The sequence below is a fragment of the Bremia lactucae genome, linkage group LG8 (genome assembly GCF_004359215.1).
Source record: "Bremia lactucae strain SF5 linkage group LG8, whole genome shotgun sequence".
Classification (NCBI taxonomy): domain Eukaryota; phylum Oomycota; class Peronosporomycetes; order Peronosporales; family Peronosporaceae; genus Bremia; species Bremia lactucae.
Window position 1 is genome coordinate 453246 of NC_090617.1, and position 5735 is coordinate 458980.

Sequence of the window (5735 nt, forward strand, 5' to 3'; positions counted from 1 at the left end):
CTCGGACAACGGAGGGCCGCGCCCGAGGCATAGAGCCAAGCTGCGGCGGAGTCTGTCACTCAGACTCAGGATGAGCTGAAGCATGAGCAGGCTCGGAGCGAGGCTCTCAACAGGACTGTTGAGATGCTCTCTGCCCGGCCGCATGAGCCGAGGCCCATTCGGATGGACCCGCCCAAGTTCGATGGAACTGCGGCGCACACGATTGTCCACTGGCTTTTAGTCGTACAGCAATGCGGTGTCGCCCAGCTCATCGACGACGACAGCCGGATGGTGTCGTGCGCCACGTCGCATCTGCGGGGTAAGGCCTCAGAGTGGGCTTACTCGGCGCTTATGGTGGACAGAAAGGCGGTCCCTTCATGGGCGATCTTTAAGGAAAAGATTCGCGCCATGTACCAGCCGCCGAAGAGATTTATGCGTTCCGTCTGACCGTCTGTTTCTGGATGATCAGAAGTTGATGTAGTCATCCGTGTTCCGATCTTTCGGAACACGGATTGGCGAAACTCCGCCGTGAGCCGTGGATCTCTATCCGAGACTATTTCACGGGGTAAACCGTGAAGAATAAATACCGTGTCGATAAATATACGGGTACAGCCCAAAGCCTTGATTGACGCTAAAACTGCAAAACAATATACCATCTTGCCGAATCTTTTTACAAAAACAAGGATTCCATTGTTTTGATTGTCTTCGGGAAATCCGAAGAGAAAGTCCATAGATACGCACTACAAACATTTTGCCGGAAAGTAGTAGAGGTTGAAGAGGTGTACGGAATGAAGGGCTAGGCTTCGCCAGCTGACATACCTCGCAAACACGAATGTACTTGTGCATGAACTGATACTGGTGGACCAGTAAAAGTTGCAACTAACTGTGAGACAAGTTTTCTCACGTCCACGATGCTTACTTGTCGGTGCATCGTGACACTCATACATGATGCGCAAGCGAAAAATCATTGTGAGTTGGGACGACGACATTTGGAGCGTCGCCGGCAGCGGCTGTAAAGTTTAGTAAGCCGTTGCGTGTTGTGTATCGATCGATTTATCACATGATCTTTTCAACGCAGAAGGTCTGTATCTTCTGTGTAGGCTTTATTTTTGTCATCAGACAAAGTTGGTGACGGAACACTTGTAATGAGTATTGCAACAATAGGATTATTTTCACTGTTGAAGTGCGCAGCCGGCTCGAAATCGGGTCGGTGTGATAACGCATCAGCGACGACATTATATCGTCCTGGTACATATTCCACATCAAAATTATACTCCGCGAAGAAGGACATCCACCTCGCCATTCTTTGCGAGAGTTGTGGGCTGTTTACGGCTGTGCGTAATGACGCATGGTCCGTATATACGATGAACGGTCTATTTAACAAGAGATAGACCCTAAACTTAGCCAGTGTTTATTTCATGGCAAGGCTTTCCATGTCATGCTCTGTATAGTTGCGTTCAGCTGGTTGAAGCTGAAGCGAATGATAACAGACGACGCACTCTGCGCCGTCTGTGTCGTATTGCATAAACGCACAGCCGATTGCAATATCGCAGGCGTCACAGACCTCTTGGAATGGTATTTTTTGATCTGCAATCGCCAAGATTGGCGATTGCATTAAGCTTTGCTAGATAACCTTAAAAGGAACGCTGACAATCAGCGCACCATGACAACTTTACATTTCTCTTCAACAAAGAAGAAAGATGTACTGTTATTTCGGCATAATTGCGTGAAAACTTGTGCAGGTACGTTGCAAAGCCGACAAACTTTTGAGGTTTCGTTACATCGACTGCCACAGGCCAATCGCTGATCGCATTGATCTCGTCCGGATCCGGGCGTATACCGTGTTTACCCACGATGCATCTAAGAACTGTTATTTCGCTTGCAGCGCATATACACTTCTTGAAATTTGCGTACAAGTTGTGCTTACGCATAACTGTAAGAATCTTTCGGACGTGGTTTCGAAATACTTTAACGTCCGACATTTCGTTGATGGCTCTACTATGAACAAATATATCATCAAAATAACTACTCCACTCATTGGTGTTGTGACCTGTCTGTTGACAACAATTGAAGCTTAGCAATTGCTCTTATTGTCAAGAGCGACATTTTCTCGCTCGCAGTATAACAGAGGTCCATTGGTTCTGGACCTTGAATTTCTTGTCCTCTCGACGGACGATATAAATCGGAGTAGACGAAGTCTGCCTCAGTGTAATTCAGTTTCTTTCGCTATCGATCTTGCTTAATCTGGCAGCTCTAATTCGAGGCGGAACACGGGGACTTGACGGGACCATCTGCAATACCTTAGATGGACACAGTAACTTATGTTAATCAGATGATACATGATACAGCTCAATAGGTACCGTGTATTTTGGGCATTAGCGTGAAGGTCACGCTTGCGCTGCACCAATTCAGAGCTCTGCTCGAGTCTTGAATTTGGCCCGTGAACGCTCAAACCTTTGTTTGAGTCAAGTCTTACAGACTTCATATGACTTAAACACATATGGGTCGTTAAGATTGATCCTAAGGCCCAAAATTTAGCACGTCCGGCCAAGTTCAACATGCCAAAGTTTACTTTCATCGCAACGTCGTCGATGTGGCGAGCTTTGATAGCATCGTCAAGTTAGACGATTCATCGCATTATGGAGTTACGCTCGACTTTCTTGAACTTGGAATTTCTATCTTCAAGCTTTAGGTTCGATGCGAATACGTCTAGCATGTATATGTTGCTCTCTCAACAATCCTGCCTGTTATGAGCCTTGCTAGTAAGGCAACGCCACCATCGCTCGAGCTGCGTCGAGTTCATGTTGTTAAACTCGGCTATAGCCGCATGTTGATCGTCTCTTTTGCAAAGCAAACGACATGGCGCAAACGCTGCCCCGCCTTCGGCCGGTCTCACACGTTTGACCGCTTTCCATTCGAGACCACTCACATAAGTGAATATCTTAAACGTTGCGTGGAAGTGATTTGAGGAGCGTGTAAGCCGGCTCCTTATTCATCTAACATGTCAATGTTGAATAGTGCGCACGTTATCATTGAACGGATCACAAGGTGCTGTATCTTTCGCAAGAAGTGCTTCAATACTAGCCGACCTGCACTAATAGCAGTATATGTGAGATGCATCCGAGTACTTCACGATCATGACGCACAAAGGAAGGTTTTAAGTTGCTTAATTTGGCTTAAAATTGTTAATAATTTTAAAGAAGTCTTAGTACATAAACAAAGTAAAACAGTATAAGTATAACAAAGTTCCTACGTAATGCAATTTTCCCAACTGACTTATTATATTCATGTAACCATGTATTACGAATCATTGCTCACCGCATATTCGCACGTGTAGCTGCAATTGGCGGAGTTAAATTAGACTTGTAAAGGCCAAAAGATACCCAAATGTTAAACAGTTCCTTTAAGTACACTTTGTGTACTTAAAGGATGGTCATTTACTTAAGTAAAATAATTGTTCCTACCACAACAATATCACTGCACGTGAGAGAAGTCGGTCAAATCGGTCAATCCGCTTCTTGCTGTGCTACGGTGTATGCTTAAGTAGAGCGTGGATGCATTAAGACGTGTCCGCCTACACTTGGTAGCACTTGAAATCCTTTCTACGACACGCATCTCTGAGCGTGTACGTGAGGATGAGCCTCAATTTCGATTGGGCTCAAATCTCCCATCTCTCCGATCATCACCGGGAGTTAGCTGAGCACATGGCACAGGGACGTGGTGAATAAGGCCTTACCAGGCTCTTGAACAACTCTCCTGAGCATCATGTTGATCTATTGGAGCAGCCGAACAACAAGGTGTTGCTTTAGACCAGCTTCTTTGGAGCACGACAAGCGAAGCCATCCCTGCAAGAGTATGTGCAGGAGATGGGCTCACTGTCGGCGTCCGTTACCGTAGGTCCGATTTCAGAGCACATTAAGGTGCCCACGTTTATGAACTGACTATGGCATGGCCCATTGCGACAGGCCCTTTTCAGAAAGGTGCCGTTGACGATGGAAGATGAAATCCGAATTCCCTTAGTTGAGAAGCAATCCTACAACAGTGCCTGTGCCGAAAGCTACAGGTGGATGCCACGTCGTTCATGCTTATAAATAGCTAAACATGGCAACCATACCGGCGCAAATGCCAATCTCGCGGAAAGATGTTTTGTTGAACTCCATGGAAAAGTCAATTATCGTTCCCGCGTCGGATTACAAGGATGGCTATTATCAGGTACTCATGAGAGAGTCCGATGTAGCCAAAACGGCAGTAAGCACTCCAAGCGGTATGTTTCGGGAGTTGCTTGTGATGCCTTAAGGTTTGAAAAACGCACCGGCGACATCTAACCGAGTGGTGGCTCACGTGATGCGTCAGCACCGTGCCTACGCGCCTCATTACTTTGACAATGTATTCGTGCATAGTAGGGCCGAGGACGGTCTCAGTGCAATAGAGTCGCACAAGCGTCATTTAGACGCTGTGCTGCAGACTTTGAAGGACGCCCAATTGTACGTCAACTTGCAAAAGTGCGTCATAGGGGTCCCTGAGATACCTGTTTTGGGCTGCATCGTTGGTACACATGGTGTGCGAGCAGACCCAGACAAGGTAAAATAAGTAGAGGAATGGCCAATCCCACGGCATGTGAAGGATATGCGCCAATCCTAGGGCTCGCTAATTACTTGCATAAACGTAGCAAGAATTATGCTGACTTCCTTGAAAAAAGACGCAGAATGGGTTTGGTTAAAAAAACAAGATGATGCGTTCACATCAGTGAGGCAATCTCCTGTAGAGGCACCGGTATTGGCATGGCCAGACGCGGATAAGCCATTTAGCTTCGTCTGCGAAGCAAGTAATTTTGCAATCGGCAGCGCACTCATGTAAAAGAATGACGACGGCGTCGACAGCGTCATCTCTTATCAGTCCCAGCTGCTAAAAGCCGTGGAACAGAATTACCCCGTGCATGACAAAGAGCTACTTTCAATAAAGTATTCTCTTGTCAAGTTTCGTGTGCACATATTAGGCGCCGAACCATTTGTGGTTTATACGGATAACACATCATTGCGGACCGCAACAAACTCACCGCCTCTTGCCTAGAATAGCAAGACGGCACACATTCTTTTCTGAATTTAATATCAAAGTTTAATAGATGCCGGGTACGACGAATGTCTTGGCTGACGCTTTATCGCGCAGACCAGACTTCGAGGTTAGACACCAGGAAAGTGTGTCTAGTGCGAGAGCACAATTTCAGCCGTCAACGTTGGCAGCCATGAAGGCATACCGCATGACGAGCTCACTGGCCTATAAAATAAAAAGAGCTATAGTCAGGACGATTACTGTTGCCTGCTGCTGGATCACTTCGGTGGAGGATAGGTTTTACTTCCGTCGCACCTGAAAGCGAAGCTTTATCGCTTTAGCTACAGCGACGGCCTGTTATGGCATCAGCCGTCACCTTGTGATCCCTTGATAATCTATGTGTCTCATGACACAGATCTCAAGCTGATGATCCTTCTCGAGCTCCATGATGCGCCATCTAGGCCGTGAAAAGACATTCTTACGAGTGTCAGTGGAATTTTGGCGGCCATACATATATAGATGGGTAGCCAACTATATTCGCTCTTGCAAACAGTGTTAGCGCATTAAGCCTGCACCGTCCAGCAGTGCGCCACTGAAGCCGCTACCGATTTCAACCAACTGTTGGAAGTCAGTAAGTCTGGACTTCATGTTTGGCATGCCGCTCGATCATAAGGGTCAGACGGGCTCATCGTCTTTGTAGAGAGACT